This window comes from Amia ocellicauda, unplaced genomic scaffold (assembly GCF_036373705.1).
Source record: "Amia ocellicauda isolate fAmiCal2 unplaced genomic scaffold, fAmiCal2.hap1 HAP1_SCAFFOLD_153, whole genome shotgun sequence".
NCBI classification, from domain to species: Eukaryota; Metazoa; Chordata; class Actinopteri; order Amiiformes; family Amiidae; genus Amia; species Amia ocellicauda.
The window spans coordinates 78,859-101,028 of NW_027102716.1; the positions used below are offsets into that span (position 1 = coordinate 78,859).

At 46.6% G+C, this 22,170-nt stretch overlaps 6 non-coding genes and 11 pseudogenes across 6 annotated transcripts; all 17 read left to right on the forward strand.

The window, feature by feature from the left end:
• Window positions 1-16,607: 16,607 nt before the first annotated feature.
• Window positions 16,608-16,726, forward strand: LOC136723213 (uncharacterized; annotated as a pseudogene).
• A 215-nt stretch (window positions 16,727-16,941) lies between these two features.
• LOC136723210 (5S ribosomal RNA) lies at window positions 16,942-17,060 on the forward strand. Its single transcript, XR_010806636.1, has one exon. It is a non-coding gene; the product is annotated as a 5S ribosomal RNA (ribosomal RNA).
• Window positions 17,061-17,269: 209 nt separating this feature from the next.
• On the forward strand, window positions 17,270-17,388 carry LOC136723200 (5S ribosomal RNA). Its single transcript, XR_010806627.1, has one exon. It is a non-coding gene; the product is annotated as a 5S ribosomal RNA (ribosomal RNA).
• A 219-nt stretch (window positions 17,389-17,607) lies between these two features.
• On the forward strand, window positions 17,608-17,726 carry LOC136723135 (uncharacterized; annotated as a pseudogene).
• Window positions 17,727-17,941: 215 nt separating this feature from the next.
• LOC136723214 (uncharacterized) lies at window positions 17,942-18,060 on the forward strand (annotated as a pseudogene).
• A 209-nt stretch (window positions 18,061-18,269) lies between these two features.
• On the forward strand, window positions 18,270-18,388 carry LOC136723226 (uncharacterized; annotated as a pseudogene).
• A 224-nt stretch (window positions 18,389-18,612) lies between these two features.
• LOC136723191 (5S ribosomal RNA) lies at window positions 18,613-18,731 on the forward strand. The gene has a single exon (XR_010806619.1). It is a non-coding gene; the product is annotated as a 5S ribosomal RNA (ribosomal RNA).
• A 210-nt stretch (window positions 18,732-18,941) lies between these two features.
• On the forward strand, window positions 18,942-19,059 carry LOC136723211 (uncharacterized; annotated as a pseudogene).
• A 216-nt stretch (window positions 19,060-19,275) lies between these two features.
• LOC136723198 (5S ribosomal RNA) lies at window positions 19,276-19,394 on the forward strand. Its single transcript, XR_010806625.1, has one exon. It is a non-coding gene; the product is annotated as a 5S ribosomal RNA (ribosomal RNA).
• A 216-nt stretch (window positions 19,395-19,610) lies between these two features.
• LOC136723212 (uncharacterized) lies at window positions 19,611-19,729 on the forward strand (annotated as a pseudogene).
• A 210-nt stretch (window positions 19,730-19,939) lies between these two features.
• Window positions 19,940-20,058, forward strand: LOC136723233 (uncharacterized; annotated as a pseudogene).
• A 209-nt stretch (window positions 20,059-20,267) lies between these two features.
• Window positions 20,268-20,386, forward strand: LOC136723224 (uncharacterized; annotated as a pseudogene).
• A 226-nt stretch (window positions 20,387-20,612) lies between these two features.
• LOC136723217 (5S ribosomal RNA) lies at window positions 20,613-20,731 on the forward strand. Its single transcript, XR_010806637.1, has one exon. It is a non-coding gene; the product is annotated as a 5S ribosomal RNA (ribosomal RNA).
• Window positions 20,732-20,951: 220 nt separating this feature from the next.
• Window positions 20,952-21,070, forward strand: LOC136723126 (uncharacterized; annotated as a pseudogene).
• A 223-nt stretch (window positions 21,071-21,293) lies between these two features.
• On the forward strand, window positions 21,294-21,412 carry LOC136723178 (uncharacterized; annotated as a pseudogene).
• A 222-nt stretch (window positions 21,413-21,634) lies between these two features.
• On the forward strand, window positions 21,635-21,753 carry LOC136723229 (5S ribosomal RNA). Its single transcript, XR_010806638.1, has one exon. It is a non-coding gene; the product is annotated as a 5S ribosomal RNA (ribosomal RNA).
• A 210-nt stretch (window positions 21,754-21,963) lies between these two features.
• On the forward strand, window positions 21,964-22,082 carry LOC136723148 (uncharacterized; annotated as a pseudogene).
• Window positions 22,083-22,170: the final 88 nt, after the last annotated feature.

Genomic DNA, 22,170 nt, shown 5'->3' on the forward strand with positions numbered 1-22,170 from the left:
TCAATTCAGGGGCTACTTATTCGAACAGTAAACTGTATTCTCTCTTCAGAGTGACTGGAATGTTTTTGCCTACATTCAACTTAAATATGAAAGTTTCCAAAAACGGCATAGTTTTCTTTAAGGCTATTCAATGCCAAACACAAAATTCTCTCTGCTTTCAGTGCTTGTCCTTCAGCACAATTACACAGGTTCATGATGTTCTCATTTCAATACATTGTTTTCTTATTTAAACTATTTGACTTTGAGCTTACATTGAGAATAAAATCACTTTTGCAAGTAAAACCTGGCCAAGAAAGGAAGCAGCACTACAATAAAACAATACACAGAATACAAAGCAGTTCCTTCAAAAGTGAAAGTGATAAAGAGTGATGTCTGTCAGTAAATTACGTTGAGATACATATTGGTTATTTTGAATTAGGAGTCCAACTTCAATAACTTCTATTAACAAGCCAAAATACAGATCAGAATTACGGGTAATTGAAAATAATATGTAGCACCTAGGTAAGCTTGGATGTGTTCAGAGAAACACTAAAAACGGACCTTCCTCACACCCGTCTTGTTGAGGTGGACGTGGTCATACAGGTGATGTGGCTGGATGTCTCAGTGGTGTGCCAGGTGGACGTTGGGGAGGAGGGCACATCTTCGGGATACTTCTGCGTTGATGGCCTGGATGATGTGCAGGGGCACGTCTGTGCGGGGCAGCAGTGTGGAGATGGTGATTTTGGCAGTTTGGAATTCCTCTGTGGCTTTCTTTGCCACCTGTCTCAGGGCTGAGGCCACATCGCCCCTGCGGGCACTCAGGTCGTTAGTGCCGGTGTGGATGAGGATGTGTTTGACCTGGCACAGCCTCCTCTTGGAGAGCAGCTCCAGGGCTCTCTGTGCTGTCGGGCACCAAAGCTTTTTCACTTTTCGCCCAGGGAAGAGGCGCCTCTCATCCAGGAACTTCCCATTGGAGTCGCTCAGAATGACCACCTCTGTGTTGACCTGCCACTCCGGGTTTTGCGTCGGGAGTGGTGGGGGCAGCGGGTGTGTTTTAGGGGAGTGGCGTTTCAGGGGTTTGTGTATTAGTGGCAGGTCTGGTGATAGTGGGGGTGTCAGGAGTGGTGGGGAGTGTGGGTGGATCAGTGGGTGCGTCAGGGGTTGTAGGTGTTGTGGGGTCAGTGCAGTGCAGTCTCTGTGCTCCTCTCTTAGCTTCTCCAGCTGGCTCTGCAGGCTCCTCAGCTGGCTGTGCTGGGGTGTCCTGGTCAGCTCCTCCCTCGCTCTGTGCAGCTCCGTCCTCAGGGTTTGGCTCTGCTCCTCCTGGTCTCTTACTGCTGCTCTCAGCTTATGGATCTCAGCCTTGTGGTGCATCTTTAGTCCCTGAACTCCGCAAACTTCAGCTCCAGCACTGATAGGCATTCCTTTAGTGTTTTAATGTTGCTGGAGAGTTTTGGGGAGACAGGGGGGCAGTCTGTGGGAGATGGGGCACTGTCTGGCTCCGTGTGGCTGGGGGCAGACTGCAGGGTGGCCGGCTCTGGCTCTTGTTTCTCTACCTCAGTCTGCTGCTTTGAGGTGTGGAAGCCGAGAGATAATTGGTCCAGGCTGCTCTCGCTGTCCTGCACCATGATGGTCCCGTTGTGGTATACATTAAAAGTGAGCATCACACTGTCTGTGTCTTTCTCTACCAGCACTGAGATCTGCCTGCCTCTGCTAATGCCCCTCTTGTTGTTATTGGGGTATGTCTGGCACAGGGTTTTGTGAAAGGCGCTGTAGAACAGTAGATTGTTCTTGACCCTGTTTTCTCCTTTACCGGTGTAGTCTAGGATGAGGGTCTCAGGAGATGCTCTCATCACAGCTTGTTTGTAGTCCTTCTTAGCCTGTGCAGAGCGAATGTCTTCAGGGTATCGGATTTCAAAAGGCAGCTCTGCAGTCAGACTGCTGTTCGATAGATTTGTATCAGTCTCAGTGGCAGTTGGGCTCTCTCCTACTGTCACTCTATTCAAATTGGAGCTCTGCATTTTCATTGGCTGAGTCAACTACTGAGAATGCTTATTTATTTTATTAATACATATTTTTTTGTTTAATTATTTGTCTCTATAGGTGAAAGGTCTTACCTCCAATTCTTGTCTTCAGCTTTTCTTTTCTGACTTTTCTTCCTGAACTGTCTCTCTGCTTTCTTCTTTTTGTGTTTCTCTTAAAATTATTATTTTTTGAATACTTTTTCTTCTGAATTTCTATTCCATGTCTTCTGTGTATGTTTATAGTGCTATATATTCATTTGTAAATGACAAATTAAATCCGCTTATGTATAAAAACAAATGTTTTTTAGGAGCTCATATTCCTCTCTCTCTCTCTCTCTCTCTCTCTTTCTCTCTCTCCCTCTCAATTCAATTCATTTGTATTGTCAAAGCAATTGGACATACATACATATACATACATACATACATACATACATACATACATACATCTACACGGAAAATAAATAATAGAATTATGAATCACAATAAGATGTAATGAAGTACAGAAAATGAAAATGTAAAAAAATGTGATCTTTAATACATACAAATAAAGAAAATAGGTTTACTATTTCCAGATTCCTTTTTTGAAATACAATGACATGCATAACAAACAAGTATTTACATTATATTTACAGCTGGTGCTCGTGTGTCACTGTGTCCCTCAGGCTGTGGTAGGCGCTGACATATTGGGCAGCCAGGGTGGCTGTGTGTCCCTCCCCCAGGAGGACTGGCGTTTTTCTTTTTTCTCAGTTTTGTCACAGGTTGGGTGGGCATCCATTATGTTGTTACAGAATTTGTCCCTTATTTTGGGCTAAAGCTTTCCGTGGAGGGGAACGTGGATCAGTTTGTACCATTTTTGGGAGAATCTGCCTTGTTGGGGCGGAGCTGTGACCAGGTGAACAGCAGATCGGGCATAGGTGGGCATGTGGGCAGAGGAGTTGGAAGGCCGGTCAAGCAAATAAGCTTGCTAAGGTACGCAGCAGCAGCAAGCATCCCCCACATCCAGCCAGCCAGCCAGTCTGGCTGGCGGTGACTGAGTGGTTGTCAGACGGCAAGCAACGGAATGTACGTGCTCTGTGGTGTCATAGCAGTCAGCTGAGAGAGGCTCGTGATGTCATCGCTGAGCTGGCTGGCTGGCTGGCTCTGTGTGTGTGTGTGTATGTCTGTGTGTGTGTGTGTGTGTCTGTTTGTCTGTTTTTCAGTCTGTCTGTCTCTCTCTCTCTCTCTCTCTCTCTCTCTCCCTCTCAAATCAATTCATTTGTATTGTCAAAGCAATTGGACATACATACATTCATACATACATATATATATATATATATATATATATACATACATACATGCATACATGCTAGAAAGTCATTACTATGTTATCTTAAAGGCTAACTAAGCAGAACATATATCATTATAGAACAGAGTCCATAGGTCTACACATGGTTTTAGGGAACAGGCACGTAGGTCATACCGTTTGACATTGTTTCCAAGGTTCTCATCGTAAATAACAAACAGAAATCAAACTAGCTTCTGGCCTGACCTTCTAGCTTGACTCTATCTTTCCGCCTTATATACTTGGTGAATAATTGAGGAAGTAGCACCAAGTGACCACATTAGGCTGCCTGAGGGTTTCTGGGGAGTGTAGTTGTCTAGGGTCGGTTTTCTTCCCTAGAGTGCAGACCTTGCAGCAGACCTGGCCTGACATGTCTGCCATGTATGACCCTGCCCCTTGGTTTGTCCCACATCCTCCCCCCCAGCTGCGACCCCATAGGTCGAGCGACAGCCGCAAAAAAGCATGCACCCGGGACAGCCCATCAACATTCCCCATGGCCTTCCCTGGCCTGTGCTGCAGTGTGAAATGAAAATGTTGGAGACTCAAAAACCACCTCATCACACGGGCATTCCTGTCTTTCGAACGATGCATCCAAGTGAGGGGGGCATGGTCAGTGATCAGGGTGAAGTGCCTGCCCAACAAATAGTATCGAAGACTGTCCAAAGCCCACTTCACTGCCAAACATTCTTCTTCAACTACCAAATAATTTATTTCATTGGATTCCAACTTTCTGCTAAGGAACAACACCGGGTGTTCGTGATCACCCATTCTTTGGGACAAAACCACTCCGATCCCCACCTCAGAGGCGTCCGTCTGGACTATAAATTCTTTCTGAAAGTCTGGTACCATTAAAACGGGGTTGCGGCAGAGCGCCTCCTGTAGGCTCCGGAAAGCCCGGTTTGCTGTATCACCCCATCTAACCATATTGGGTTCTGTAGCCTTAGTCATATCAGTCAGAGGGGCCGCTAAGGTAGCATAGTTGGGAATAAACCTCCGGTAATACCCAGTTAACCCTAAAAATGCCCTAACCTGCTTTTTATTGACAGGCCTAGGCCAAGAGTTTATGGCTTCAACCTTGGATATTTGGGGTTTCACCATACCCCTCCCTACTGTATAGCCCAAGTATTTGGCCTCTTCCAACCCCAAATTGCATTTGGTTGGATTAGCCATCAGGCCTGCTGCATGTATTGAATCCAATACCGCTTGGAGCTGAGACAAATGTGATTCCCAATCTGGACTGTGAATGACCACATCATCTAAATATGCTGCCGCATACGTCCTGTGTGGTCTAAGTATGTGGTCCATCAACCTTTGAAAGGTGGCAGGAGCACCATGCAGGCCAAAGGGCATCACTGTGTAGTGAAACAGACCATTTGGGGTTGCAAAGGCTGTTTTTTCTTTGGCACCCGGGGTCAAGGGAATCTGCCAGTAGCCCTTGGCTAAGTCAATAGTTGAAATATAGCGAGCATTCCCAATATTCTCTAACAATTCATCTACTCGGGGCATTGGGTATGCATCAAACTTTGAAATTTCATTAACCTTTCTAAAATCATTACAGAATCTCCAGGAGCCATCAGGTTTGGAAACCATGACTATAGGGCTGGACCACTCACTGTGGGATTCTTCAATAACCCCTGCCTCCAGCATTTCCTTAACCTCATTTCTAATAGTGTTCCTGCGAGCTTCTGGTACCCTGTAAGGCCTCATATTTACCTTCTTTCCTGGGAGAGACACAATGTTGTGAGAGACTAAATGGGTACGCCCCGGTATGCCTGAGAAAACTTCCCTATTACGTATTATCAAGTCGTTCACCTCAACTTCAACTGGTCAGGTGACAAGGCAGCTGCAATATTCACCTTCGGTGTCCCTAGTGGCTGAGGGGGGTAAGTCAACATCAACACTTCCCTGTCCTTCCAGGCTTTTATTAAGTTGACATGATATATTTGTTCTGGGGGTCGGCGGCCGGGTTGCTGAACCTTATAGTTCACTTCCCGTATTCGCTCTATAATCTCATAAGGTCCCATCCACGTAGCCAGAAATTTACATTCTACAGTGGGAACCAACACCAACACCCTATCACCAGGCTGGAACACCCTCAGTGTAGCCTGACGATTATAGGCGAATTGTTGGTGTTCCTGTGCCTGCCTTAGGTGCTCTCTCACAATGGGAGTGACTGTGGCTATTCTCTCTTGCATAGCATTGATGTGCTCGACTACACTCCGGAAAGGAGTGGACTCGTGTTCCCACGTTTCACGGGCTATGTCTAATATCCCCCTGGGGTGCCTCCCATATAACAGTTCAAAAGGCGAAAAGCCCAGGGAAGCCTGTGGGACTTCCCTAATGGCAGACATCAAGTAGGGCAGCATGAATTCCCAATTTTTCCCATCCTTATCGATTACCTTTCTTAGCATGGACTTCAGGGTCCTATTAAATCTCTCAACCAACCCATCTGTTTGTGGGTGGTAGACTGATGTTCTCAACTGCTTAACCTGCAACAATTTACACAGATCGGTCATAACCTTAGACATAAAGGGTGTGCCCTGATCTGTTAATATCTCCCTCGGTATCCCCACCCTACTACACATCAACATTAGCTCTTTTGCAATACCTTTTGAAGCCATGGTCCGCAGTGGAATGGCTTCTGGGTACCTGGTGGCATAATCCAAAATAACCAGTATATACTGATGCCCTCTGGCTGATTTCGGGAGAGGTCCCACCACATCCATAGCTATCCTAGCAAAGGGGGTCTCTATGATGGGCAAAGGGACCAGTGGGCTTCTGAAGGCTGGTTTAGGAGCATGTAGTTGACATTCAGGACATGAGCTACAATGTTCTGTCACGTCTGCATGTACGCCTGGCCAGTAAAACCTCCTCAGGAGTCTATCCTTGGTTTTGTCCATCCCCAGATGTCCCCCCAGGATATGCCCATGTGCCAGATTGAGAACTGTTCGTCTGAATGGGGTGGGAACTAGCAATTGCTCCACAATGTCCACCCCTATCTTATTTACACGGTACAATAGGTCATTTTTTACCATAAAATAAGGATAAGCTGTTGGCGGGTCTGCAGTAGTCATAGGGGTCCCATTTACTACCTTCACATTTTCTTTAGCATAGTGTAGAGTGAGATCTCGCACCTGTGCGCTGCCAAAATCAGTGGGGAGTCCCTCTAACACTGACACTTCTACATTGTCAGCTTCAGGGGTCTCTATGAATGGATTCTCACCCACCCTGCTAGTGCTGGGTTCCTCACCCTCCATAGGGTCATCTACGTCACTACATTCCACCCCTATGTTTTCAGTTTAATTTTCCCCAACCAAAACCTTCACTGTCGACTCAACTGGAACCAGGTCTACTTTTAGCTCTAGTTGTGGGATCGAGGCAACTTCTGGCTTACAGTTTTCAGTGTGCATTTCCAATTTACTATGTTTTCTATCTAGTTTTCCAAAATTAGGAAAATATCGTCCCAGTATCACATCATATGGCATGTTGGGTACCACACCGACTTCGTAATCTAGTTTCCCGGCCTCTGTCTGTATGTTTACAAGGGCTGTGGGATAGGGGCGTGTGTCACCATGTGTGCATGTGATACTGAGCTCCTGATGTCTATCCAGCTTGTTGGTCGCTACTAATTTTTCTGTGACCAGTGTAACCATACTGCCAGAGTCGAGTAGAGCAGCCACTTCTTTCTCATCGACTATCACTGTACACATGTGTTTTGGATTAGGTACTCCGCCTATGAAAACATCCGTCCCAACAGGGCAGGCATAAAATACCGGTTTCTCTTTCCCCATATCACACACATTACATTGCATTGGTTCCTCTCTACCTGGGCAGTGGGCCGCAATATGTCCTACTTTGTCACAATTATAGCAGACAATTGGTTGTGATGGTGACCCCCTATAACCCTTAGTCTCGGCTTTAGGCCCCACCTTTGCCCCCCCCAGTCTTGCTCTTTTCTTCCAATCCAGCGCGTCATGTTTCCCAGAGTATTTTGGAACCATCTTACCCGGTCCGCTGGTTCGTCATGGCCTGGGGAACGAGTTTTTAACCTCCGGTACATGCTCTGCTGCTCCGGCTGTATAGAACCGCTCTACAATGGCCACCAAGGTGTCAGCGGACAGCACCTCATTCTGGCCAACCCAGCGTCGAACGTCCTTGGGCAAACAGCGTTGGTAGTTGTCAAGGACTATGGCCTCCACCACCTCGGCTGATGAATGGACCTCTGGCTGTAGCCATTTCCTGGCCAGATGGATCAGATCAAACATCTGCGTTCGGATTGGTTGTCCTGGTTGGTAGGCCCACTGCTGAAACCGATGTGCCCTCACTGCGGTGGTCACGCCCAATCGGGTCATTATCTCCGCTTTCAATTTATCATAGACCTGGGCGTCCTTCAGCTCCAGATCAAAGTACGCTTTCTGTGCATCCCCTGCCAGATAAGGTGCCACAAGCCCTGCCCAGGAATCTTTTGGCCATCCCTCTCCCTGCTGTCCTCTCAAAGGTCATAAGGAAGGCCTCAACATCGTCCTGTTTTGTCATTTTCTGCAGAAAGTGATTGGTGCGGGGACTGGAATGGGTTGCAGCCCCCTGTGGCCAAATCCTGGTTGCAAGTGCTTCAACACTCTCTTTCAGCTCTTTAGTCACCTTTTCCTGCTCTTCTCTAAACATTTTATTTGTATCATGCTGGACCTGCAGTGCTTCCTGATGCATCCGCATAGCATCCTGGTGAGCCACCTGCTGCACCCTGGTCGCTTCCTGTTGGGCTATTACAGCCTGTAGTTTTTTTTTTTTTGGATAAAAAAATTCACTCAGCCAGTCTGGGTTTCATGAGGTGCTGCCCGCATTCTACACCAAATGTGACAAAACGCCTTGGCTGTACACATGTGCGGGTCTTCTCTGTGATCTTCTTAGGAGTAAAAACCAGTCATGACCCAGGGAGGAGGTTGCAAATACAGGGCTGTGCCTGTATGTTTACTTCAAACAAAACAAATCTGAAAACAAAACCTAACTCACACTGGAGTTGAAACTAATCTTACATAATCATTCTATTTTAAACAAAGTCTGGAATAAATAAGTCTTGGCTTTCTCCTTATGAGCTACCTCTGTTTTCCAGATAACTCACCCTATTGTCTCTCACTTCTCTCTCTCTCAGGCCCGCCTTATATACCTGGTGAATAATTGAGGAAGTAACACCAAGTGACCACATTAGGTGCTAGAATGGCTGCCTGAGGGTTTCTGGGGAGTGTAGTTGCCTAGGGTCGGTATTCTACCCTAGAGTACACACCTTGCAGCAGACCTGGCCTGACATATCTGCCATGTATGACCCTGCCCCTTGGTTTGTCACAATACATACATACATACATATACACGGAAAATAAATAATAGAATTATGAATCACAATAAGATGTAATGAAGTACAGAAAAAGAAAATGTAATAAAATGTGATCTTTAATACATACAAATAAAGAAAATAGGTATACCATTTCCAGATTCCTTTTTTGAAATACAATGACATGCATTACAAACGAGTATTTACATTATATTTACAGCCGGTGCTCGTGTGTCACTGTGTCCCTCAGGCTGTGGTTGGCGCTGACATATTGGGCAGAATGTGTCCCTTATTTTGGGCTAAAGCTTTCTGTGGAGGGGAACGTGGGTGAGTTTGTACCATTCTTGGGGGGCTCTGCCTTGTTGGGGCGGAGCTGTGATCCAGGTGAACAGCAGATCGGGCATAGGTGGGCATGTGGGCAGAGGAGTAGGAAGGCCGGTCAAGCAAATAAGCTTGCTAAGGTACGCAGCAGCAGCAAGCAGCCCCCCCATCCAGCCAGCCAGCCAGTCTGGCTGGCAGTGACTGAGTGGTTGACAGACGGCAAGCAACGGAATGTACGTGCTCTGTGATGTCATAGCAGTCAGCTGAGAGAGGCTCGTGATGTCATGGCTGAGCTGGCTGGCTGTCTGGCTGGCTGGCTCTGTGTGTGTGTGTGTGTGTGTGTGTGTGCGTGTGTCTGTCTGTCTGTCAATTCATTTCAATTCAATTCAAAGGTGCTTTATTGGCATGATCTATCACAATATTGCCAAAGCAGATACAAATGTTCTATCAATCAAGACAAAACATTGCAATACAAGATTCAGTGGAACAAATATAGTACACATTGAAATAAAATTAAGTAGGATATAAACCATATTTGTTGTTTGTATCAAAATTTGTGTCATGACATCAGAAAAATCACTGTTTTTATTTTGTTTTGCAAATGGAGTGCCACAGGCTGGTGTCTACACACTGTCTCGCAGGCTGTGGCAGGTGGATACATATTGCGCTGCTAAGAAGGCAGTGCGCTCCTCCTCTCCCAGCAGGACGGGGAGTTTGCAGCAATCGGGGATCATGCTGAACTCAGGGATATGCATTTTTAATATTTTAAAGTATGTCTCCCTGATTTTTGTGTATTTAGGGCAGGACAGCAGGAAATGCGCCTGTGTTTCGACCTCCCCTAGGTCACACTGGCTGCACAGCCGCTCTTCTCTGGCAACCCAGAATTTTCTGTAGCGGCCTTTTTCAATGGCGAGGCTGTGGTCACTGAGCCTGTATTTAGTTAGATTTTGTCTCTCTTTTATATTTTGGATTTTTAAGTATTCAGCCAATGTAATGTTTCTATTCAGGGCCCGGTAGCATTCCAATTTGTTTTGTAATTCTAATTCGTGTCTCTAATCTTTTGTGTATTTGCTTTTCAGGTACATGTCAATTTTCCCAATTGTTGTTGTTTTGGTCATTGTGTGTTCGGGCTCTGTGAGCCTCAGAGCCGTGGGGGCGTTTCTGTGTACGTGTAAGATGTTTTTATTAAATTCTAGGTGGAATATTTCCATGGGGCTTTTGTCCCAATTGTTGTTATTGAGGTTCATGAGGGGACCCCACACTTCGCTCCCATATAGCAGGATTGGTTGGATGATGGAGTTTAATATTTTAATCCAAATAGTTATTGGTATTGTTGTTTTCCAAAATTGTGTCTTTATGGCATAAAATGCCCGGCGTGCCTTGTCTTTTAATGCGTTTATAGCCAGGCTGAAGCTCCCTGACGCACTGATGGTCAGGCCAAGGTAGTTGTATCTGGTGCAGTGCTCTAATCCAGTGCTGCCCAGAGTGAAGCGGTACCTGTTTCCCTGAGATGGGGCTTTTTTCTGGAAAACCATAACTCTGGTCTTGTCCAGATTGACTGCCAGGGCCCATTTCTGACAGTACTGCTCTAGCAGCGCCAGGTTCTGCTGAAGCCCCTGCTCTGTGGGCGACAGCAGCACCAGGTCGTCTGCATAGAGCAGGAACTTGATCTCTGTGTCATGGAGAGTTAGGCTGCGGGCGTCAGACTGCTCCAACACTGTGGCCAACTCGATGATGTAGATGTTGAACAGTGTTGGACTCAGACTGCAGCCCTGTCTCACTCCCCGCCCCTGAGTGAAGAACTCTGTTCTTGAGTTGCCAATTTGAACTCCGCATTTGTTTTCAGAATACATTGATTTAATGATGTCATAAACTTTACCCCCTACACCACTCTGTAGAAGTTTATAAAATAATCCCTTGTGCCAGATTGAGTCAAATGCCTTTCTAAAGTCTACAAAACAGGCAAATATTTTTCCTTTATTGTTTTGGGTATATTTATTTATGAGGGTGTGTAGAGTGTAAATATGATCGGTTGTGCTGTGTTTTGGTAGGAAGCCAATCTGACTCTTATTCAGGACACTGTGCTTGGTAAGGAAGGCCAGTATCTGGGCGTTGATGATACTGCAGAACACCTTCCCCAGGTTACTTCTCACACAGCTGCCCCAGTAGTTATTGGGGTCTAATTTGTCTCCACTTTTAAAAATCGGGGTGATCAATCCTTGATTCCCGACCTCAGGGAAACACCCGGCTCTCAGCACCAGGTTAAAGAGTTTGAGCAGAGCCTCCTGCAGCTGCGGGCTGCTGTGCTTCAGCATCTCAGGGCTGATGCTGTCGGGGCCGCTGGCTTTCCTGGGTTTGAGGATTTTGAGTTGATGTTTTAGTTCCTGTATTGTAAATGGGTTATCTAAGGGATTTTGGTTATTCTTAATGATTTCTTCCAATTTATTTAGGTTTTTTAATATTTTAACCTGTTCTGGCTTTGGATTGTTTTCAACATTTTGGTAAAATTTTTCAAAGTGTGTTTTCCAGATTTCTCCATTTTGAATTGGTATTTCATTTTTTGTTTTTGGGGTATTTATTCTGCCCATATAGTGGTCTTTTTTCTTACTGAGGAGTTGCTTGTAGTGCCGCAGGGCCTGGCAGTAGCTGAGGCGAGCCTCCTGGTTGTCGGGCTCTCTGTGTTTAGTGTTGGAGAGATGTCTCAGGTGTTTCCTAGAAGTTTCACACTCCTGGTCACACCACTGTTCTTTTTTTCTTTTAGACGATTTCATATTTTGGTTTTTAATTGTTTTAATGTTTGATTTTAAAGCCAGTCTCTCAAATATTTCATTCAGTGTTTTGGTGGCTGAGTTTATTCCGTTTTGGTTTATTTGATAGTGTGAGGATTGATATCTGTCTAACATGTTTTCAATCTCATCACTATTCAGGGCTCTTGTGTAGTTCTCTGTGCTGGGCTCTGACCATCTCTAACTGGGTGGCAGGGAGACCAGTTTTGTGGGAAGTTTGGCTCTGACTTGTGGCTGCGCTGATCTTTTTAGGTAAAGTGTTATTTGGCTGTGGTCTGATAGTGGAGATTGTTGTCTGACTATAAACGCATTGTTGGCTTGTGGGTCCAGGTCAGTTATGGCGTAGTCCACCACACTGCTGCCCAGAGCCAAGCAGTATGTGAATCTCCCCAGAGAGTACCCCCTGGTCCTGCCATTGATGATATATAGACCCAGGCTTTTACATAGGCGCACTACCTGCTTCCTGCTCTTGTTTACCACGCTGTCGTGGCTGTGTCAGTGTGGAGGTGTGTGTGTGGCACAGCGGGGAGTCTCCGAACAGGTGTGTGTTCCCCTCTGTATTGATGTAGTCCATCTCTCTGCCAGTCCTGGCATTGAGATCGCCACACAGCAGTACAGAGCCCAGGGTCTGGAAGTGGCAGATTTCGTTTTGAAGCTCATGAAAGCCTTCCTCATTATAGTAGGGGGAGTCTGCGGGTGGCATATAAATTGCACATAGGTATATATCTGTGTTATTTTGTAGGGTGTCTTTTCTGATTTTCATCCACAGGTGTGTGTCTCCTCTCTGTACTGGGCATAGGGCTGCTCGGAGCTCCTCCCTGTACCACACGATAATCCCCCACGAGGCCCTGCCACACCTGACTTTGGGTTTTTTATAGGAGGGCACAATCAGCTCCCTGTATCCATTGTATCCATCCAGTGTATAGACATATCTGCACAGCACCAAGTCTCTACAAGAATGAAAACATCTGAACTATTTACAGTGTTGATCAGTTCAGGGCCTGTGCTCTTCATTCCAAAAGTTGAGGAGCGTAAACCCTGCATATTCCAACTGCTTATTTTAAAGGACATGTTAATATATTTTATTATACTTGTCTCTTCTACATAAGAAAGTTTAATTTGTGGTCTACAACTGATATTATATTACTATTAATAATTATATATGGATATACATAATAATCACTCAAAGATTTTATCTTTGCATCAAAATATCAGAATAATTAAATCACATTTTTTCTTACTCTCCATCTCCACAACCATATATATGTGTGTTGAGGCTCAGTTAACTCAGCAGTGTGGTACAGATGACACTGAGGAGTTGCCTTATCTGGGCCAGCTGGGCAGCATCGGGCCTCCAGGCTCTGGAAGCCGCTGCTGCGTGGCTGTGTGGCTGTGCTGGTCCCCGGCTGTCCGCTCTGCTGTGCTGGACGGGCCCTCAGGGGCTGGGGCTGGGGTGGGAGCCGGTGGCTGGGGATGTGGCCGGGGGCTGGGGGGGTTGCTCCTGGTCTCGAGGTGGGGGTGTGTGGGGTTTCGGCCCAGGGTTGTGTCCTTGAGGACCTTTGAGATGATCCTCACACCCGTCTTGTTGAGGTGGACGTGGTCATACAGGTGATGTGGCTGGATGTCTCAGTGGTGTGCCAGGTGGACGTTGGGGAGGAGGGCACATCTTCGGGACACTTCTGCGTTGATGGCCTGGATGATGTGCAGGGGCACGTCTGTGCGGGGCAGCAGTGTGGAGATGGAAATTTTGGCAGTTGGGAATTCCTCTGTGGCTTTCGTTGCTACCTGTCTCAGGGCTGAGGCCACATCGCCCCTGCGGGCACTCAGGTCGTTAGTGCCGGTGTGGATGAGGATGTGTTTGACTTGGCAAAGCCTCCTCTTGGAGAGCAGCTCCAGGGCTCTCTGTGCTGTGGAGCACCAAAGCTTTTTCACTTTTCGCCCAGGGAAGAGGCGCCTCTCAACCAGGAACTTCCCATTGGATTCGCTCAGAATGACCACCTCTGCGTTGACCTGCCACTCCGGGTTTGCGTCGGGAGTGGTGGGGGCAGCGGGTGTGTTTTGGGGGAGTGGCGTTTCAGGGGGTTGTGTATTAGTGGCAGGTCTGGTGATAGTGGGTGTGTCAGGAGTGGTGGGGAGTGTGGGTGGATCAGTGGGTGCGTCAGGGGTTGGAGGTGTTGTGGGGTCAGTGCAGTGCAGTCTCTGTGCTCCAGTGATGTGTAGCTCCTCTCTTAGCTCCTCCAGCTGGCTCTGCAGGCTCCTTAGCTGGCTGTGCTGGGGTGTCCTGGTCAGCTCCTCCCTCGCTCTGCGCAGCTCCGTCCTCAGGGTTTGGCTCTGCTCCTCCAGGTCTCTCACTGCTGCTCTCAGCTCATGGATCTCAGCCTTGTGCTGCATCTTTAGTCTGTGCATCTCATCCCGGAGCTGATCGCACAAGGAGGTCTGGGCCAGGGTGCTCAAGGTCTGCTCCCTGAACTCCGCAAACTCCAGCTCCAGCACTGATAGGCATTCCTTTAGTGTTTTAATGTTGCTGGAGAGTTTTGGGGAGACAGGGGGGCAGTCTGTGGGAGATGGGGCACTGTCTGGCTCCGTGTGGCTGGGGGCAGACTGCAGGGTGGCCGGCTCTGGCTCTTGTTTCTCTACCTCAGTCTGCTGCTTTGAGGTGTGGAAGCCGAGAGCTAATTGGTCCAGGCTGCTCTCGCTGCCCTGCACCATGATGGTCCCGTTGTGGTATACATTAAAAGTGAGCATCACACTGTCTGTGTCTTTCTCTACCAGCACTGAGATCTGCCTGCCTCTGCTAATGCCCCTCTTGTTGTTATTGGGGTATGTCTGGCACAGGGTTTTGTGAAAGGCGCTGTAGAACAGTAGATTGTTCTTGACCCTGTTTTCTCCTTTACCGGTGTAGTCTAGGATGAGGGTCTCAGGAGATGCTCTCATCACAGCTTGTTTGTAGTCCTTCTTAGCCTGTGCAGAGCGAATGTCTTCAGGGTATCGGATTTCAAAAGGCAGCTCTGCAGTCAGACTGCTGTTCGATAGATTTCTATCAGTCTCAGTGGCAGTTGGGCTCTCTCCTACTGTCACTCTATTCAAATCGGAGCTCTGCATTTTCATTGGCTGAGTCAACTACTGAGAATGCTTATTTATTTTATTAATACATATTTTTTTGTTTAATTATTTGTCTCTTACCTCCAATTCTTGTCTTCAGCTTTTCTTTTCTGACTTTTCTTCCTGAACTGTCTCTCTGCTTTCTTCTTTTTGTGTTTCTCTTAAAATTATTATTTTTTGAATACTTTTTCTTCTGAATTTCTATTCCATGTCTTCTGTGTATGTTTATAGTGCTATATATTCATTTGTAAATCACAAATTAAATCCGCTTATGTATAAAAACAAATGTTTTTTAGGAGCTCATATTCCTCCTCTCTCTCTCTCTCTCTCTCTCTCTCTCTCTCTCTCTCTCTCTCTCAATTCATTTCATTTGTATTGTCAAAGCAATTGGACATACATACACATACATACATATACACTCACCTAAAGGATTATTAGGAACACCTGTTCAATTTCTCATTAATGCAATTATCTAATCAACCAATCACATGGCAGTTGCTTCAATGCATTTAGGGGTGTGGTCCTGGTCAAGACAATCTCCTGAATTCCAAACTGAATGTCTGAATGGGAATGAAAGGTGATTTAAGCAATTTTGAGCGTGGCATGGTTGTTGGTGCCAGACGGGCCGGTCTGAGTATTTCACAATCTGCTCAGTTACTGGGATTTTCACGCACAACCATTTCTAGGGTTTACAAAGAATGGTGTGAAAAGGGAAAAACATCCAGTATGCGGCAGTCCTGTGGGCGACAATGCCTTGTTGATGCTAGAGCTCAGAGGAGAATGGGCCGACTCGATTCAAGCTGATAGAAGAGCAACTTTGACTGAAATAACCACTCGCTACAACCGAGGTATGCAGCAAAGCATTTGTGATGCCACAACACGTACAACCTTGAGGCGGATGGGCTACAACAGCAGAAGACCCCACTGGGTACCACTCATCTCCACTACAAATAGGAAAAAGAGGTGAGACATTCAGATGGTAGAGTCAGAATTTGGCGTAAACAGAATGAGAACATGGATCCATCATGTCTTGTTACCACTGTGCAGGCTGGTGATGGTGGTGTAATGGTGTGGGGGATGTCTTCTTGGCACACTTTAGGCCCCTTAGTGCCAATTGGGCATCGTTTAAATGCTACGGCCTACCTGAGCATTGTTTCTGACCATGTCCATCCCTTTTTGACCACCATGTACCCATCCTCTGATGGCTACTTCCAGCAGGATAATGCACCATGTCACAAAGGTCGAATCATTTCAAATTGGTTTCTTGAACATGACAATGAGTTCACTGTACTAAACTGGCCCCCACAGTCACCAGATCTCAACCCAATAGAGCATCTTTGGGATGTGGTGGAACGGGAGCTTCGTGCCCTGGATGTGCATCCCACAAATCTCCATCAACTGCAAGATGCTATCCTATCAATATGGGCCAACATTTCAAAAGAATGCTTTCAGCACCTTGTTGAATCAATGCCACGTAGAATTAAAGCAGTTCTGAAGGCGAAAGGGGGTCAAACACAGTATTAGTATGGTGTTCCTAATAATCCTTTAGGTGAGTTCATCGTAGCTCTTAATACTCTCTTTCTGTCTGGAGGAGATATAATTGAAGTATTGTACACGTACCCGGCTACTTTCAACACCCTTTGCTGCACTGATATTTTTCCCTCCATTTTTTTTTTTTTTTTTTTTTTTTTTTTGGAAGTTCCGTCAATACCCACCAGCCTTTAAGAGACATCATGCAGCCAGGCTTTTTGGCTTGCAGCCACACCGTCCTGAACGCGCCCGATCTCGTCAGATCTCGGAAGCTAAACGGGGCAGGGCCTGGTCAGTACTTGGATGGGTGACCTCCTGGAAATACCAGTTGCAGCAAGCTCTTTCGTCTCCTGGGTAACATCATCGTAGCTCTTAGTACTCTCTTTCAGTATGGAGGAGATATTATTGAAGAATTCTACACGTACCCGGCTACTTTCAACACCCTTTGCTGCACTGATATTTTTCCCTCCATTTTTCTTTTTTCTTTTTTATTTTGCTGGAAGTTCCATCAATACCCTCCAGCCTTTAAGAGACATCATGCAGCCAGGCCTCTCGGCTTGTGGCCACACTGTCCTGAATGCGCCCGATCTCGTCAGATCTCGGAAGCTAAACGGGGCAGGGCCTGGTCAGTACTTGGATGGGAGACCTTCTAGAAATACCAGGTGCTGCAAGCTTTTTACGTCTCCTGGGTAACTTCATGGTAGCTCTTAATACTCTCTTTCTGTCTCCAGGAGATATAATTGAAGAATTGTACACGTACCCGGCTACTTTCAACACCCTTTGCTGCACTGGTATATTTCCCTCTATTTTTCTTTTTTTTTTTGCTGGCAGTTCCGTCAATACCCGCCAGCCTTTAAGAGACATCATGCAGCCAGGCATCTTGGCTTGCGCCCACACCATCCTGAACGCGCCCGATCTCGTCAGATCTCGGAAGCTAAACGGGACAGGGCCTGGTCAGTACTTGGATGGGAGACCTCCTAGAAATACCAGGTGCTGCAAGCTTTTTACGTCTCCTGGGTAACTTCATCGTAGCTCTTAATACTCTCTTTCTGTCTCCAGGAGATATAATTGAAGAATTGTACACGTACCCGGCTACTTTCAACACCCTTTCCTGCACTGATATTTTTCCCTCCATTTTTCTATTTTTTTTTTTTTTTTTTTGCTGGAAATTCCGTCAATACCCGCCAGCCTTTAAGAGACATCATGCAGCCAGGCATCTCGGCTTGCGGCCACACCGTCCTGAACGCGCCCGATCTCGTCAGATCTCGGAAGCTAAACGGGGCAGGACCTGGTCAGTACATGACTGTGAGACCTCCTGGAAATACCTGGTGCTGCAAGCTTTTACGTCTCCTGGGTAACTTTATCGTAGCTCTTAATACTCTCTATCTGTCTGGAGGAGATATAATTGAAGTATTGTACACGTACCCAGCTACTGTCAACACCATTTGCTGCACTGATATTTTTCCATCCATTTTTCTTTTTTTTTTTTTTTTTTGCTGGAAGTTCCGTCAATACCCGCCAACCTTTAAGAGACATCATGCAGCCAGGCCTTTCGGCTTGTGGCCACACCGTCCTGAATGCGCCCGATCTCGTTAGATCTCGGAAGCTAAACGGGGCAGGGCCTGGTCAGTACTTGGATGGGAGACCTCCTAGAAATACCATGTGCTGCAAGCTTTTTACGTCTCCTGGGTAACTTCATGGTAGCTCTTAATACTCTCTTTCTGTCTCCAGGAGATATAATTGAAGAATTGTACACGTACCCGGCTACTTTCAACACCCTTTGCTGCACTGGTATATTTCCCTCTATTTTTCTTTTTTTTTTTGCTGGCAGTTCCGTCAATACCCGCCAGCCTTTAAGAGACATCATGCAGCCAGGCATCTTGGCTTGCGCCCACACCATCCTGAACGCGCCCGATCTCGTCAGATCTCGGAAGCTAAACGGGACAGGGCCTGGTCAGTACTTGGATGGGAGACCTCCTGGAAATACCTAGTTCTGCAAGCTTTTACGTCTCCTGGGTAACTTTATCGTAGCTCTTAATACTCTCTCTCTGTCTGGAGGAGATATAATTGAAGTATTGTACACGTATCCAGCTACTGTCAGCACCCTTTGCTGCACTGATATTTTTCCATCCATTTTTCTTTTTTCTTTTTTTATTTTTTTTTTTTGCTGGAAGTTCCGTCAATACCCGGCAACCTTTAAGAGACATCATGCAGCCAGGCCTTTCGGCTTGTGGCCACACCGTCCTGAATGCGCCCGATCTCGTCAGATCTCGGAAGCTAAACGGGGCAGGGCCTGGTCAGTACTTGGATGGGAGACCTCCTAGAAATACCAGGTGCTGCAAGCTTTTTACGTCTCCTGGGTAACTTCATCGTAGCTCTTAATACTCTCTTTTTTTCTCCAGGAGATATAATTGAAGAATTGTAGACGTACCCGGCTACTTTCAACACCCTTTGCTGCACTGGTATATTTCCCTCTATTTTTCTTTTTTTTTTTTGCTGGCAGTTCCGTCAATACCCGCCAGCCTTTAAGAGACGTCATGCAGCCAGGCATCTTGGCTTGCGGCCACACCATCCTGAACGCGCCCGATCTCGTCAGATCTCGGAAGCTAACGGGGCAGGGCCTGGTCAGTACTTGGATGGGAGACCTCCTAGAAATACCAGGTGCTGCAAGCTTTTTACATCTCCTGGGTAACTTCATCATAGCTCTTAATACTCTCTTTCAGTCTGTAGGAGATATTATTGAAGAATTGTACACGTACCCGGCTACTTTCAAAACCCTTTGCTGCACTGATATTTTTCCCTACATTTTTCTTTTTTCTTTTTTTTTTTGCTGGAAGTTCCGTCAATACCCGCCAGCCTTAAAGAGACATCATGCAGGTGGGCCTCTCGGCTTGCGGCCACACCGTCCTGAATGCGCCCGATCTCGTCGGATCTCGGAAGCTAAACGGGGCAGGGCCTGGTCAGTAGTTGGATGGGAGACCTCCTAGAAATACCAGGTGCTGCAAGCCTTTTACGTCTCCTGGGTAACTTCATCGTAGCTCTTAATACTCTCTTTCTGTCTGGAGGAGATATAATTGAAGAATTGTACACGTACTAGGCTACTTTCAACACCCTTTGCTGCACTGATATTTTTCCCTCCATTTTTCTTTTTATTTTATTTTTTTGCTGGAAGTTCCGTCAATACCCGCCAGCCTTTAGGAGACATCATGCAGCCAGGCCTTTCGGCTTGTGGCCACACCGTCCTGAATGCGCCCGATCTCGTCAGATCTCGGAAGCTAAACGGGGCAGGGCCTGGTCAGTACTTGGATGAGAGACCTCCTAGAAATACCAGGTGCTGCAAGCTTTTTACGTCTCCTGGGTAACTTCATCGTAGCTCTTAATACTCTCTTTCTGTCTCCAGGAGATATAATTGAAGTATTGTACACGTACCCGGCTACTTTCAACACCCTTTGCTGCAATGGTATATTTCCCTCTATTTTTCTTTTTTTTTTTTGCTGGCAGTTCCGTCAATACCCGCCAACCTTTAAGAGACATCATGCAGCCAGGTCTCTTGGCTTGCGGCCACACCGTCCTGAACGCGCCTGATTTCATCATATCTCGGAAGCTAAACGGGGCAGGGTCTGGCCAGTACTTGGTTGGGTGACCTCCTGGAAATACCAGGTGCTGCAAGCTTTTTACGTCTCCTGGGTAACTTCATCGTAGCTCTTAATACTCTCTTTCAGTCTGGAGGAGATATTATTGAAGAATTGTACACGTACACGGCTACTTTCAACAGCCTTTGCTGCACTGATATTTTTCCCTCCATTTTTCTTTTTTTTTTTTGCTGGAAGTTCGTCAATATCCGCCAACCTTTAAGAGACATCATGCAGCCAGGCCTCTCGGCTTGCAGCCACACCGTCCAGAACGCCCCCGATCTCATCAGATCTTGGAATTTAAACGGGGCAGGGCCTGGTCAGTACTTGGATGGGTGACCTCCTGGAAATGCCAGGTGCTGCAAGCTTTTTACGTCTCCTGGGTAACTTCATCGTAGCTCTTAATACTCTCTTTCTGTCTGGAGGAGATATAATTGAAGAATTGTACACGTACCCGGCTACATTCAAAACCCATTACTGCACTGATATTTTTCCCTCCATTTTTCTTTTTCTTTTTTTTTTTTTTTTTTTTTTGCTGGAAGTTCCGTCAATACCTGCCAGCCATTAAGAGACATCATGCAGCCAGGCGTCTCAGCTTGCGGCCACACCATCCTGAACGCGCCCGATCTCGTCAGATCTCGGAAGCTAAACGGGGCAGGACCTGGTCAGTACTTGGATGGGAGACCTCCTGGAAATACCAGGTGCTGCAAGCTTTTTACGTCTGCTGGGTAAGTTCATCGTAGCTCTTAATACTCTCTTTCTGTCTGGAGGAGATATAATTGAAGTATTGTACACGTACCCGGCTACTTTCAACACCCATTGCTGCACTGATATTTTTCCCTCCATTTTTCTATTTTTTTTTTTTTTTTTTTTCTTGGATGTTCCGTCAATACCCGCCAGCCTTTTAGAGACATCATGCAGCCAGGCCTCTAGGTTTGCGGCCACACCGTCCTGAACGCGCCCGATCTCATCAGATCTCGGAAGCTAAACGGGGCAAGACCTGGTCAGTACTTGAATGTGAGACCTCCTGGAAATACCTGGTGCTGCAAGCTTTTACGTCTCCTGGGTAACTTTATCGTAGCTCTTAATACTCTCTTTCTGTCTGGAGGAGATATAATTGAAGTATTGTACACGTACCCAGCTACTGTCAACACCCTTTGCTGCACTGATATTTTTCCATCAATTTTTTCATTTTTATTATTATTTATTTTTTCTGCTGGAAGTTCCGTCAATACCCGCCAACCTTTAAGAGACATCATGCAGCCAGGCGTCTTGGCTTGCGGCCACACCGTCCTGAACGCGCCCCATCTCGTCAGCTCTCGGAAGCTAAACTGGGCAGGGCCTGGTCATTACTTGAATGTGAGACCTTCTGGAAATTCCAGGCGCTGCAAGCTTTTTTCGTCACCTGGGGAACTTCGTTGTAGCTTTTAATACTCTCTTTCTGTCTGGAGGAGATTTAATTGAAGAATTGCACACGTACCTGGCTACTTTCAACACCCTTTGCGGCACTGATTTTTTTCCCTCCATTTTTCTTTTTTTCTTTTTTTTTTTTATTTGCTGGAAGTTCCGTCAATACCCGCCAGCCTTTAAGAGACATCATGCAGCCAGGCCTCTCGGCTTGCGGCCACACCGTCCTGAATGCGCCCGATCTCGTCAGATCTCGGAAGCTAAACGGGGCAGGGCCTGGTCAGTACTTGGATGGGAGACCTCCTAGAAATACCAGGTGCTGCAAGCTTTTTACGTCTCCTGGGTAACTTCATCGTAGCTCTTAATACTCTCTTTCTGTCTGCAGGAGATATAATTGAAGAATTGTACACGTACCCGGCTACTTTCAACACCCTTTGCTGCACTGGTATTTCTCCCTCCATTTCTATTTTTTTTTATTGCTGGCAGTTCCGTCAATACCCGCCAGCCTTTAAGAGACATCATGCAGCCAGGCATCTCGGCTTGCGGCCACACCGTCCTGAACGCGTCCGATCTCGTAAGATCTCGGAAACTGAGTGGGGCAGGACCTGGTCAGTACTTGGATGGGAGACCTCCTGGAAATACCAGGTGCTGCAAGCTTTTTACGTCTGCTGGGTAAGTTCATCGTAGCTCTTAATACTCTCTTTCTGTCTGGAGGAGATATAATTGAAGTATTGTACACGTACCC